At 39.1% G+C, this 15,408-nt stretch overlaps 1 long non-coding RNA gene across 1 annotated transcript in view; it reads left to right on the top strand.

The window, feature by feature from the left end:
• Positions 1-30: 30 nt before the first annotated feature.
• Positions 31-15,408, top strand: part of LOC113602594 (uncharacterized) — a 43,687-nt gene continuing 28,309 nt past the window's right edge. The window contains exon 1 of the long non-coding RNA XR_003424080.2: positions 31-360. This is a non-coding gene — a long non-coding RNA (uncharacterized LOC113602594). The remainder of the gene's footprint in view (positions 361-15,408) is intronic.

Below are 15,408 nucleotides of genomic sequence, written 5' to 3'. Positions count from 1 at the left end.
CAGGATCCCGCTAGAGCTGAGTGGTCCGGGGCGGGGCCCAACGCAAGGGGGCGGGGCCGGGACCGGAACAGACTTCGATCCCTGCTAGGGAGAAAAACCGTTTTTTGTCCACGCTGGGTTTGGAAGGGAGCTCAGGGAGAGGCCTGAGAGCAAACCTGAGGCCGTTCTTTCTTTCATTCGTTCAGCTTGGAAATCCGAAGTCAAAACTGAATGGAACTGCCGTTCTAACCAGTTCACTTACCTGAGCCGCAATTTTCTCTTTAGTAAAATGGGCCAAATGATACCACATGGATTATACGTAAAGTTGCAATATGTCAAGTACCTAGCACACCCCAGATCTTCCACCCTGCTCCCCTCCAGGTAACCACTATCCTTAGTTTAGGTAAATTTGTATGCATTTTAGTACTTTAACTACATATGTGTAAATCAAACATTTCATAGAATTTTCTGTATTTGACTTTTATATAAATGGTACCATACTGTACTTAGCCTTCTGCAACTTGCTTTTTTCTGTCAATACTATGTTTGTACAAGTCACGTATATAGCTTAAATGTATTTATTTTTGCTTTTGCTGCCGGATATTATTTCGTTGTATACATGATTAATTTATCTGTTCTATTTGCTCAAGTTATATACAGTCTATTGCTATTGCATACATACATGGAGCAATGGACGTTTCTGTACTTGTCTCTTAGTGCACATGTGTGGGTGTCTCTGGCGCAGAAATGTACCTAGAGCTGGAGTTTATGGGCTGACACATTGGTAACTTTCCTAGATATTGCCAAATTGCTTTCCAAGGTAGTTTCACCATTTACCCTCCCACTGGCAGTATCTGAGAGGGCCTGTTTTTCCACATCTCTGTCGTCACTTGTCAGCCTAACAAATTTGTGTTGACCTGATGGGTGTGAAAATGTATCTACTTGTGATTTTAACTGGCCACCTGAAAACCCTTTAACATCTTTCAAGGAACCCCGCCACCCCCCCCCCCCTCCATTCCCCAGCTGCCATCCATTTTCTTTCTCCCCTTCTCAAACTTTTTCAGAGTTGCCCCTTTCTGGATCTGCACTTCCACACCTCCCACTCATTTCTCAGGTGTGTGGCCTCTACCCCCAGGCCTCTGCTGAAATTTCTGCAGCTAAGGGCATCAGGGATCCTGGCTGAATCCAACAGATGCGCCTCAGCCTGCATTCCCATCTCCCAGCGACACACAACATGCCCTCGGTTTCCACTTTCCTGTCTCTCCTCCCAGTAGTTATTCTTGTTCACTTAGTTCCTTCTCTGACCTTAGCAACTTCCTTCTTCTCTAGTGCTCTCAAGGGCTGATGTTCCTTTTTCCTCTTACTCTGTTCCTTCTGCCTGTGCCATCTCACCCACACTTAAGGCTGTTGTGACCACTTCTATCAAGTTGGTCCATGTGTCCATAAAACACTGCCTTGCCCTGAAAGCCACCTGTTTCCCTTCTCAATCACAGGCCCCTGCTCCCCACCCCTGGAGTTATTACTACCATGAATTTTGTCTTAATCATTCCTTTGCTTTTCGTAACGGGTTTTACTACCTATGTGATTATCCCTATACAGCACATTGTTTAGTTTTGACTGTTTTTGCCTTTGTGTAAGTGAAATCATGCTGTATATATTCTTCTGCAACTTGCTTTTCTCTCAACATTGTGTTTGAGTCCTTCGCATAGATGCTGTAACTATGGTCCATTTATTTTCTGTATCATCCATTGTATGAATACACCACAATTTACTAATTCATCATTGTTGATGGGTGTGGCACGTGGGTGGCTCAATCGGTTGAGGATCTGACTTCAACTCAGGTCATGATCTAGCGGTTGGTGAGTTCAAGCCCCGCACAGGGCTCTGTGCTGACAGCTCAGAGCCTAGAGCCTGCTTTGGATTCTGTCTTCCTCTCTCTGCCCCTCCTTCGCTCACATTCTGTCTTTCTCTCAAAAATAAATAAACATTAGGGGCGCCTGGGTGGCTCAGTCGATTAAGCGTCCGACTTCAGCTCAGGTCATGATCTCGCGGTCTGTGAGTTCCAGCCCCGCGTCGGGCTCTGTGCTGACAGCTCAGAGCCTGGAGCCTGTTTCAGATTCTGTGTCTCCCTCTCTCCCTGACCCTTCCCCGTTCATGCTGTCTCTCCCTGTCTCAAAAATAAATAAACGTTAACAAAAAAATTAAAAAAAAATAATAAAATAAATAAATAAACATTAAAAATAATAATGAATTGTTGATGAGCATTGAGTTCTAGTTTTTTCTACTACAAATAATACTGCTCTAACATTCTTCAGATATGCTCATGTCCAACTTAACTAGATAGTATCAATCCGTTTCTCAAAATGGTTGTATTAGTCTGTACTCCCACCAACTTTAGATAAAAATTCTTGTTCTAACTCCTTAGCAGCACATCCTATTATAATATTGTTATTTTTTGCCAACCTGGCAGGTACGAAATGATCTCTCATTGTGGTTTTAATTTGTATTTCTGTGACTACTAATGAGGGTGAGCACCTATTCATATGTTATTTATTCATATGAATCTTATCATGATCCTTTCTCTGTAAAAGTTACATTCATGTCTTTGCCATTTTAAAAAAAGATGACTGTTTTTTTCTTTTCAATTAACAGGAATTCTTTGCACATTTTAACCATATGTGTTGCAGGTATCTTTCTCTGGGTTTGTGGTTTGTCTTCTCACCCTCTCTCTGTCATTTTTTGATACGTAAGAAATTCTTAGTTTTAATGTAATCAATTTTCTCTTTTCCTTCGGATTAGTGGGAGTTTTTGTCTTGTTCTAGGAAATCTATATGTCCCAAGGTCGTAAAGAATCTCTCCTGTACTGTCTTCCCAAAGTTGTATAATTCAAATATGTATGTAGTAAGAGGTAGAAATTCTGTTTCATTTTTTTCCCCATATGAATAAGCAGTTGTCCCAGCACCACTTATTGAATAGTGCATCTGTCGTAGACTCTAAGTCTAAAGTTCTCTTTTGGTCAGCAAAAGAGCAGACGCAGGATTAAAGCAAGAAATGGCTAATGTCCAGGAAAAGACAAGAGGCCCAAACAAAGGTCCTTGCCCCGTTTTTATTAGGATCAGAAGGCTTACAAACATGGCGATGGATGTGCACAAAGAAATAATGAATCTGTGAACATTAACTTGTGGACATGAGGGAAAGGGGATCTTGAGGATATTTGGGGTTAGGGGTTTGGGTTAATACAAAAAAAAATCCGGGTGCCAGGCAGTAGGGAAGAAGGTTGTTTATGATGGACATGAGGCGGCACCACTGTTTATCTTAGAGGAAGAGACAGGGGAAATAAGCTCAGGGTTGACAAGGCACGTTTTCTTTTGTTAACCATTTCCACTCTGGGCTCCTTTGCCTGCAGTGCAGCAGTCCATAGTCCAATTCACCAATTTACCTAACCTGGCCCTATTCTCCTGTGAAAGCAGCTTTTCTGCTATAGTACTAAATTGGGGGTGCTTCTACCCTGAATATCTAATCTTGTTTATTTCATATTCCTATGTATTGGGCACCATTGTGCCATTCCTGTTTTAGGCCTTTGCCTCTCGCTCTCTATTCTGGGGGCTCTGCACCCCCCCCTCTATTTTGGAGTGCCTTTGCACCTCCTTATTTCTGGTACATTTATGCCTCCCTATTTTCGGGGTACCTTTGCACCCCCTATTCTTGGAGTACCAATCTGGTTTGCCCAAACTCAGGTTTGAGCATTTTATGACTTTGTTTAAGCCTTGTCCACCCATTGGTGTAAGCCCGGGGGATTCCTAAGCTTATCCCCCACAGTTCCCCCTTTTTGTTTTTCTTGGTTCTTTTAGCTTCGTGTTCGGGACCGTCATGACGAGCTCCTGGTCGTTCTTTTGCTTTTGGATGGCTTGGAGGGTGATTCTGCAAAGACATAAAAAGAGACACAGTAAAAGCATTCCGCTTCCCAAAATTATCCAGAATTTTAGATGGGTGCTAGCCATAAGTGAGAAAGGATTTAGGTTGCACCACATTACCCAGGAATCAGCCCATTCATTTTTGAGCTGATCCTCTGCATATTGTAGCTGTTGGTGCAATGCCATATCTAAAATATCTAGATCTTCTATATTGTTAGAGAGGTGGGAAGAAAAGACACTGCGAAGGTGTGTCTGGACAGCATCCCGAGCCTTTTTCAACAATGCCCACATAAATATGTTTTAACCGTGTGGATATCTATTTGGGGCATACAATGGACTGAGTTTAGTAAAATGACTCCCATGTAGCTTAGTAAAAGCCCTTCAAATATTATCCATCCCTCATGTGGCATAAGCATCCATGCCTCTGCTTAACAGGAATAACACAAATGTGGAGGATTTTGAAGGCTGACACCAAGAGAATTGCCATAATTTTCCCAGTCTTTGGATCAAAGGAGGAGGCATTTTAATCTTAACCTGTATACTTTTAAAATCCATTTATTTTAACCTTAGTCCGTTTTGACCACACATAAAATTCCTTTTTAAAGATTTTCCTTCAAGAACCTTCTACAACACTTCTTTGAATTTAGATTTTGTCCCAAGCCATTTTTCTCCAAATAACCAGTCTCATTTAGGACAAAATTACTTTCTTTTACCTTTAACAAGAATATATTTCCATTTCTTATATCTTTCTTGCCTTTTACTTTCCTACATACAGAGTTGCTTTTTTATTTTTACTTTTTTTAGTTTTAATTACATTTAACCAATTGTGAATTGTCTGTTACATTAGAAAAATTTTTAGGTGGTAGACTTATGAATCCATTAAGCATAAAACATGGATTAAAACAATTTTTTTTAATGTTTATTTGTTTTTGACAGAGAGAGAGAGACAGAGCATGAGCGGGGGAGGGGCAGAGAGAGAGGGAGACACAGAATCTGAAGCAGGCTCCAGGCTCTGAGCTGTCTGCACAGAGCCCAATGCGGGGCTCAAACTCACAGACCACGAGATCATGATCTGAGCTGAAGTCGGACACTCAACCGACTGAGCCACCCAGGCACCCCAAGCTTGGATTTAAATATTCTTAGTTTTTGTTGCCAAAAGAAGTTAGAAGCATAAACCTATGTCCAGTAAGCAGTGCTTCATCATTCCATCTGATTTGGAAAAGGTCTAAAATGTCCAAAGAACTTAATTATTTTTATCATTTAATTTATTAATAAGTTGATAATTCAATTTATCATTTAAGCAAAGTGTTAAAGTTTTAGGTTACCAAAGACACTGAAAGCTATCTTAACAATTACCCATGGAAACTATGAGGCAAACAAAGTTAACCATTACTTTAAGTCACTCTTTTGCTAACAAATTGGAACAGAGATAACAGGAACTTATTTGACCTTTAGTAAACCTTAGTAGTAATAAAGTTTTATATTTAATGCTGATAGCTTTAAAGACAGAACCAACAAACTTAAATTAGTATAAACACCGAATATGTTTCATTTACCATTTAAATCCTGGGAAGTTTGTTAAAACCTTAGGAAGTTATTAAGCACATCCTAAATAGGATTACAGGTCATTACAAATCTTAAAACTTTATGTATTTATTTAACCAATGTGGCAATAAAAGATCCTAAAGGCGAATGTATAACATTATATGGTTGTTAGCAAAACCTAGTTCCTTTAACATTGAGAAGTTTTACCTAAGCAATCAAAGACCTGATGAAGATGAAACCTAAAGCCTTGGTTTTCCCACAGACAAAAGAGGAAAAAGACCTTTGTTTACATTGCTTATCAAGAGCAGAACAGTCCAAGAAAACTTTGTCTTGTTGAACAGAGAGAAAAGCAGAATTTTAACCTTATGCCAGTGTACTTTCAAAATTTTATTCATCTCAACTTTAGTAGAATAAAGTTTTATAATTTAAAAGACATGCCTATCTTAATAATATTTTATCTGTGTTTTCTTAAAAGTTTACCATTGTTAATTTTCTCCATGGAACCAGTGGGGAAACTTAAAGTTTAAGGAGGTGGGTTTTTGTTGTTGTTGTTATTGTTGTTGTTGTTGTTGTTGTTGTTTTTGACTTTGGACAGCGTGGGGTGAAGGAGTGCTGTCTGAGGCTTTGAAGAGTCAGATATGCAGGCTGCAGGCGCAGACTGTACAGAAACCAGAGAAGGGGAGAGAAGGCAGAAAGGCCTTGAAGGCCTTGAAGGCCTGAAGGCAAGGCAGACAGAGGCACAGAGTGCAAAGAGTTCACGTGATCCTAAAGCCAGTCAGCTCAGATAGATGAGCAGATACCGATTTTTGTTTTGTTTTGTATTATTTGTTTTGTTTTGTTTTTGTTTTCCACTAGTGGAATTAGGCAGTCCACATTGAGAAGACAGGGAAAACAGGGAAGTTCCCTGAAACAAAAGGAGTTTTGGCAGTTGTTGGGGAATATTTCTTAAAATCTCTATCCCGAGGTAGACTAGCCAGAGACAATTGGCTCTAATCATGATAGTTATTAATCCAAGAAATGAATGAGGGAGAAGCCTTCACATATAGTTAGAGTAACCAGAGTGTATAGGAAGAAACAGAGAGTTAAGAGTTCCCTACATTAGGGATGCCCTCTGTAAAATCCACCACACTATTTCAGTGCATTACTTTGCTGACAATGACGAAGCTGGGCTCGCTGCCTTGGTTGGGAATACTGCCCTGTGTCAGACAGTTGTTTAAAAGACACCGGAACAGCAGCGGCAATGTTCTGCATAGCACCAGTCACGCAAGCATCGTGAAACTCTTGGGCACAGACAGCATACTGGGCTGGGGTCTGAATGATGTTCTTAAGAGAGCCCTAGTCCCAGGCACACATGGAATGAGCACCATGAATATTTTCTAAAATACCAATTGTAAAAGGGCTGTGATGGACCTACAGCCGAACTGATTTTTGCAATTCTTTTACTATTGGAAAGATCAGGCCTTCATGGCCGCGTTGCCCATTTTGCCTGACAACGGGAAAAAGCTGGAGTTTACTGGCCTTATGGGCTTTTCTAATATACTTTTGCATTGGGGTGAGGACTTTATCAGAGACAGTTGGTGAGGTTTTTAGAGGCTCGACATTGTCCCACCCTTTTGGGGGAGGAGGAGTATCTTCCGGCTATAAAAGAGCAAGAGGCACAATCTGAGTACAGGGGGAGCGAGATTTTTCTTCCTTTTTAGATAACTCTACGTCTTTGTATGCACTGTCCCAGCTCAAGGGGGATGGGGGAATGGACTAGGTGAGGATTACTTTAGGGGGGATTTTAGCCCCTTTAGAATGACTGGCCTTCATTGTTTTTTTTCTACTTGCTCCCACACTTCAGGGGTTAGGGAGTGTGTGTGTGTGTGTGTGTGTGTGTGTGTGTGTGTGTGTGTGTTTCTTGCTAATTTAGTAGATGAAAATGATATATTGTTGAAATTTCTGTCCCATTGGGATAAAAGGTTCCTGCTCCATAATGAACCTAGAGAGAACATCCCATGGAGAGTTTCTGACAGTCTATCTGATTCTGTGCATTATAGTGTCAGATACTTTATTTTCCAGTTTGTTTCTTCAGAAGTGATTTCCATTCCTCTTTCATATTCATACTTCTCTGGTGGTGATAACTTCCACCTGTCCCTGTCTCAACTTTGCCTATCAAGTCTCACACTTCATTATTGACACTCCTGCTATGAACCTGGGGGAGGCATATCACCTTTCTGAGCCTCCTTTTCCTCTACTGTAAAATGAGAATGAGAGTCTCAACTTAGAGGGTTCCTGGGAATCAGAAAGCATTTTACCTTCACACGGATACATCACTTGAGAGGTTACAAAGCACTTAGGAGTCCATTTTCCCACGTTGGAAAATTAGTAACTTTTTTCTGTTAAACAGATACATTATATGGAATGTAAAAAAGATAGTAAAGTATAAAAAAGAAACTAATTCAGAGAGATGACTATTCAGAGATTATGACTTACCATTTTGGTAAATTTCCTCCTGGTCTCTGTTCATTACATATACACGTTTTCTATATCTGAAATCATATTGTATATGCTTTCCTTTTTTTTTTTTTTAAGTAGGCTCCATGCCCAGCATGGAGCCCAAGTTGGGGCCTGAACTCAAGAGTTGGAGTCTTAACTGACTGAGCCACCCAGACACCCCTGTATTGACTTTCTTCTGCCTCTTTTTTTCTACCTAAAATTATCACATGAGCTAGCTTCATAATACTCTCAATTTATGCTTGGTTGTATTCAAAGTCCTTTGTAAATAGTAGCTCATTTAATCCTCATAACACCATTAAGAAGTAGGTTTTCCTCATATTGCAAATGAGGAAACTGGCACAGAGAGGTTAAGTAACTTGCCCTTGTTACACAGTAAACTAGAATTTCAACCCAGGTGGTCAGACTCCAGAATCTGTTCCTAATTCCTAATTATGCAGTTTCTCATATTATAGAATATTCCACCCTATGGATATATCACAATTTATGTAACCAAGCCTCTATTGTTTCAGTTTCCCTGTTACAAATAAGACATTAATGTGTCCCACCTCTGATACATTATGGCTTCAGATAAACTCACAGAAATAGAATTGCTTGCTTAAGGAATATCAATATTTGTCAAAGTCTTGATCCAACTTGCCAAATTGCCCTCCGGAAATTTGGTTCCTATTTTTGATACTCTCCAAAACTGGGTATAATTATAATATTTCAAATATTTTCTGGAGCACCTGGATGGCTGTCAGTTAAGCAACTGACTCTTGATTTCAGCTCAGGTCATGATCTCACAGTTTGTGAGTTCAAGCCCCACATTGGACTCTGCACTGACAGAGCAGATCCTGTTTGGGATTCTTCCTCTCTCTCTGCCCCTCCCCCGCTTGGGCTCTCTCTGTCTCTCAAAATAAATAAATAAAAACTTTTAAAAAATACTTTAAAAATTTAAGTTAAGAAAAATATATTCTAATTTATTGAGTGAAAAAACTTGGCCATACACTCTCTAACCATAAGCATTATCCCTTTTATTTTTTTATTTTTGAGAGAGAGAGAGAGAGAGTATGAGCAGAGGAGGGGCAGAGAGAGAGAAGGAGACCCAGAGTCCAAAGCAGGCTCCAGTCTCCCAGCTGTCAACACAGAGCCTGACATGGGGCCTGAACCCTTAAGCCATGAGATCATGACCTAAGGCAGTCAGACGCTTAACCAACTGAGCCATCCAGGTGTCCCTAGCATTACCCTTTTTTAAGTGAACTTTTAATTTATTTTTTATTTTTATTTTTTAATGAACTTTTTATTTTGAGATAGTTGTAGATTCATATGCAGTTGTAAGAAATAATACAAAGAGATCCCATGGTCCCTTTACCCTGTTTACCCCAATGATGACATCTTGCAAAACTGTACAAAATCACAACCAGGATATTGTCATTGATACAGTCAAGATACAGAACTTTTTTTTTTTAAGTTTATTTATTTATTTTGAGAGAAGAGAGAGAGGGAGAGTGAATCCCAAGCAGGTTCCCACTGCCAGCATGAAGCCCAATGTGGGGCTCTCGAGATCATTTCTGAGCCGAAATTAAGAATCAGACTCTTAACCAACTGAGCCACCCAGGAGCCCAGGTACAAAGCATTTCAATCACCACAAGAATCCTTCATGTTGCCCCTCTATAGCCACATCCACCTCTCTCCTGCTTCTATTCCCCCAACCACTAATCTATAGTCCATTTCTATAATTTTGTCATTTCAAGAATGCTATATAAATGGAATCCTACACTATATAACCTATTTGGGTGGCCTTTCCCATTCAGCTTAATTCTTTGGAGATTCATCCAGGTTACTGCCTTTATCAATAGTTCATTCCTTTTTTTTGCTGAGTGGTATTCCTTGGTATGGATGCACTAGCTGGTTTAACGAGTCACCCATTGAAAGACGTCTGGATTGGGGCTCCTGGGTGGCTCAGTCAGTTAAGTGTGCAACTCTTGATTTCTGCTCAGATCATGATCTCACAGCTCGTGAGTTCAAGCCCCACATCGGGCTTTGCACTGTCAGCACAGAGCCTGCTTGGGATTCTCTCTCTCCCTACTCTCTCTGCCTCTACCCTGTTTGTGCTTTCTCTTTCTCTCAAAATAAATAAACCTGAAGACATTTTTCAAAAAAAAAAAAAAAAAAGACCTCTGGGTTATTTCCAGGTTTTTTGTTTGTTTTTGTTTTTTGTTTTTGTTTTTGTTTTTGAGAGAGAGAGAGAGAGAGTGCAAGCATGCACAAGCCAGGAAGGGGCAGAGAGAAAGAGAGGGAATCCCAGGCAGGCTTGGCACTGTCCGTGCCAAGCTGGACATGGGGTCAGAGCCCATAAATGGTGAGATCATGACCCCAGCTAACATCGAGTCCAACACTCAACCAACTGAGCCACCCAGGCATCCCTCCAGTTTTTGACTATTGCAAATACAGTTGCTATGAATACCCATGTACAGGTTTTTATGTGAACATAAGTTTTAATTTTTCAGGAATAAATGCTCAGAAGGGGAATTGCTGGGGGGCACTTGGCTGGCTTAGTTGGTACAGGGAGCATGCAACTCTTGATCTTGGGGTTGTGAGTTCAAGCCCAAGAGATTACTTAAAAATAAAATCTTAAAAAAAGAAATGGAATTGCTTGATTGTATGGTAATTGCATGTTTAGTTTTATAAGAATAAACTGCCAAACTGTTTTCCAGGAGAGTGTACCATTATACTACATGCCCACCAGCAAAGTATGAGTGATGTAGTTCCTCTGCATCCGTGTGAACATTTGGTATTGTCACTATTTTTTATTTTAGCCATTCTGATAGGTGTATAATATTATCTCACTGTGGTTTTAATTTGCATTTCCTTGATGGCTAGTGATGTTGAACATTTTTTCATATGTATCTTTTCCATTTGCATATCCTCTTTAGTGAAATATCTCTTTCTTGGTTTTTGCCCATTTTCTTTTCTAAAAAAAAATTTTAATGTTTATTTATTTTTGAGAGAAAGAGAGACAAAGCATGAGTGGGAGAGAGGCAGAGAGAGAGGGAGACACAGAATCCAAAGCAGGCTCCGGGCTCTAAGCTGTCAGCACAGAGCCCGATGCAGGGCTCAAACCCACAAACTTTGAAATTATGACCTGAGCTGAAGTTGATGCTTAACCAACTAGGCCATGCAGGTGCCCCTGTTTTTGCCCATTTTCTAATTGGATTGTTTGGGGGTTTTTTGTTGTTGAGTTTTGAGAGTTCTTTGTATGTTCTCGATACTAGCCCTATGTCATATATGTGGTTTATAGATATATTCTCCTAGTCGTAGTTTGTCTTTTTATCCTCTTAACAGGGTCTTTCACAAAGCAAAATTTTTAAATTTTGATATAATCCTATATATCAATTTTTCCTTTTATGGATCATGCTTTCAGTGTTAAGTCTAAGAACTCTTTGCCATTGCCCAAGATCTCAAAGATAGTCTCCTATGATGTTTTCTAAAAGTTTTATGTTTACATTAAGTCCGTGATCCATTTGGGCTAATTTGGTATAAGGTGTGCAATTTAGTTTGATTTTTTTTAATGTTTATTTATTTATTTTGAGAGAGAGAGAGGAAAAAAAAATCCCAAGCAGGTTCTGCCGCCAGCACAGAGCCCAAGGCAGGGCTCTAACTCATGAACCATGAGATCATGACCTCAGCTGAAATTAAGAGTTGGACACTTAACCGACTGAGCCATCTAGGCACCCCTAGTTTTGTTTTTTGGGGTGTATTCTTTGCCCCTGAGTGTTCAGTGGGTTTTGGTTGTTCTATTTGTTGAGCAGGTTACCTTTCCTCCACTGAATTGTTTTTGCACTTTTAAAAAAATTTTTTTTTCTAATGTTTGTTTATTTTTGAGACAGCAGAGACAGAGCATGAATGGGAGAGGGTCAGAGAGAGAGGGAGACACAGAATCCGAAACAGGCTCCAGGCTCTGAGCTGTTAGCACAGAGCCCAACGCAGGGTTCGAACTCACGAACTGCGAGATCATGACCTGAGCCGAAGTCGGCCGCTTAACCGACTGAGCCACCCAGGCGCCCCTGTTTCTGCACTTTTGTCAAAAATTGGGCACATTTATTTCCATCTATTTCTAAGTTCCCTATTCTGTTCCACTGATCTATGTGTCTGTCCCTCTGCCAGTACTACAGTCTTGATTTCTATAACTCTACAATACGTTTTGAAATCGTATTCCTCTAAACTGATTCCTCTAACTTTACTTTTCTTTTTCAAATTTGTTTTAGTTATTCTAGTTTCTTTGTCTTTCCATATAAATTTTAGAATAATCTTGTCCATATCTAAAAATTTCTTGCAGAGATTTTGATAGGAATTGCATTAAACTGTATATCGACTTGAGAATTTACACCTTTACTATGTTGATTCTTCCAGTCCATGAACACAGTATGTTTCTTCATTTATTTAGATCTTCTTTGATTTCCTTCATTAGGAAGGTGTACCTGTGGTGTTAGATTTATACCTAAGTATTTCTTTCTTGTTTTTCTTTTTCTTCTACCTTCTCTCCTCCTCCTCCTGCTGCTGAATGATATAGCGTTTTTAATTTTGGTGTCCATGTGTTCAGTGCTAATATATAGAAATACAATTGATATTGTGTGTTTCTTATATATCTTGTGGATACAAGATTATCCTTGCTGAACTCACATATTATACAAACTTGGGGGTTTTTTGGTGGTTGTTGTTGATTCTTTGGAATTTTCTGTGTAGCCAATCATGTCACCTGCAAATAGGGACAGTTTTATTATTTCTTTCTGGTCTGTGTGCCTTTTATTTCCTTTTCTTGCCTTATTGTACTGCTACAACTTCCAGCACTGTGTTGAAGAAAAATGGTAAGACCAGACATCCTTGTTTTGGTCCTGATTTTAGGCAGAAAGTATTCATTTCAGTCTTTCCCCATTAAGTATGTTGGCCACAGGTTTTTTTGTAGATGATTTTTATCAGGTTGAGAACATTCCACTGTATTCCTATTTCTGTTTTTGTTTTTTGTTTTTTTGAGACAGATACAGACAGATGGAGTGTGAGCAAGGAAGCAGCAGAAAGAGAGGGAGACACAGAATCAGAAGCAGGCTCCAGGCTCTGAGCTGTCAGCACACAGCCCACTGTGGGACTTGAACCCACGAACCATGAGATCATGACCTGAGCCTAAGATGGATGCTCAACCAACTAAGCCACCCAGGCGCCCCTGTTTTTTTGTTTTTAAATTGAACAGATGATGAGTTCTGTCTTGTGCTTTTTCTGATATTAATTAATATCATGAGGTTTTTCTTCTTTAGATTGTTAATGTGGTAGATTACATTGATTGGTATAAAAATATCAAATCAGCTTTGTACCCTTGAAATAAGTCCAACTTGATCATGGTGTACAATTCTTTACAATTATTGCTGAATTATATTTGCTAATAGTTTGTTAAGATTTTGCCAAAAAAAAAAAAAAAGGAATTTTACATTTATATTCATGAAGGATATTGGGCTGTACTTTTCTTTGTACTGACTTTGTCTAATTTTGGCATCAGGATAATATAGTTTCATAAAATGAATTGGGCTTCCTGTCTTATATTTAGGTCTTTCATCCATTTTGAGTTTATTTTTGTGTAATGTGTAAGAAAGTGGTCCAGGTTCATTTTTCTGCATGTCGCTGTCCAGTTTTCCCAGCAACATTTGCTGAAGAGACTGTCTATTCCACTGAATATTCTTTCCTGCTTTGTCAAAGATTAGTTGGCCATATGTTTGTGGGTCCATTTACAGGTTCTCTATTCTGTTCCATTTATCTGAGTATCTGTTCTTGTGCCAGTACCATACTGTCTTGATGATTACAGCTTTGTAATACAGCTTGAAGTCCGCATAAAATGAATTGGGAAGTATTCCCTAGTCTTTGATTTTCTGGAAGAGATTGGGTAGAATTGATTTTAATTCTTCTTTAAAACTTTGATAGAATTCTTCAATGAAACCATCTAGTCCTGGAAAGTTCTTTCTTGAGAGTTTTTAAGTTATGAATTTAATTTTCTTAATAGCTATAGGGCTATTCAAATGACCTACATTGAATGAATGTGGTAGTTTGTGTTTTTTGAAGAGTGAGCCATCTTGTTGAAGCTGAATTTACAAATATAGTGTTATTTGTAGAATTCCCTTATTATGCTCTTGATGTCTGTATGGTCTGTAGTGATATCGCTGTTTCATTCCTGATATTGGTAATTTGTGTCTTTTCTCTCTTTTTTCTTTGTCTGCCTTCCTAGAGGTTTGTCAATTTTATGAATCTTTTCAAAGAACTGACTCTTGGTTTCATTGAACTTCTCTATTTCCTGTTTTCAACTCATTTCTGCTCTTTATTATTTCCTTCCTTCTACTTGCCTCGGATTTATTTTGCTCTTCTTCTTTTATGTTCTTGACGTAGGAGTTTAGATTATTGATTTGAGACTTTTCTTCCTTTCTAGTATATGCATTTATATAGCATTTAGTGCTATAAATTTCCCTCTCAGCAGTGTGTTAGCACAAATTCTAACATGTTATACTTTTATTTTCATTCAGTTCTATTTTTACTTGTTTTTTAATTTAACTTGAGACTTCCTCTTTGACATAAGGACTATTTACAAGCCTGTTATTTAATTTCTAAATGTTTGGATACCTTCCTATTATCTTTCTGTTATTGATTTCTAAGTTTGATTGCATCGTGATCAGAACACATTCTATAGGATTTCAGTTATTTTAAATTTGTTAAGATTTGTTTTATGACTGAGAATGTAGTCAATCATGGTATGTGTTCTTTGGGCACTGGAAATGAATGTGTGTTCTACTGTTAGGTGCAGTATTCTATAGGCGTCAAGTAGATATTGTGGTTGGTGATGCTGCTGAGGTCTTCTGTGTCCTTGCTGATTTTCTGTCTACTTGTTCCTTCAATTGTTAAGAGGTATATTAAAATCTCCCAATTGCTGCGCCTGGGTGGCTCCGTTGGTTAAGCGTCCAACTTTAGCTCAGGTCGTGGTCTTGCAGTTCACAAGTTCAAGCCCTGCATCCGGCTCTGTGCTGACAGCTCAGAGCCTGGAGCCTGCTTCAGATTCTGTGTCTCCCTCTCTCTGCCCATCCCCTGCTCAAGCTCTGTCTCTCTGTCTCTCTCTCAAAAATAAACATTAAAAAATTTTTTTAAATAATAAAATAACATAAAATAAAATCTCCCAACTGTAATTATGGATTTGTTTATTTCTCCTTTCAGTTCTGTCAGTTTCGTTTTGCATATTTTGCAGCTCTATTGTTTTGTGCGTTTGGATTCAGGACTGCTTTGTCATCTTGATGGACTGACCCCCTCATCATTATATAGTTGGGGAAAAATATTTTTAAAAATCAGGTGGGGTGATTCCTTATTAGTGCCACCTGGAGGTGGAAACTAGGTTCCCCATATGGTTTATGAGGGGAGGGTGTGATCAATTTTCTTTTTACATTTACTATCAGAATGACAGGAA

Source organism: Acinonyx jubatus, chromosome A3 (assembly GCF_027475565.1).
Source record: "Acinonyx jubatus isolate Ajub_Pintada_27869175 chromosome A3, VMU_Ajub_asm_v1.0, whole genome shotgun sequence".
NCBI lineage: Eukaryota > Metazoa > Chordata > Mammalia > Carnivora > Felidae > Acinonyx > Acinonyx jubatus.
This window is presented reverse-complemented; position numbering and strand designations above follow the sequence as displayed.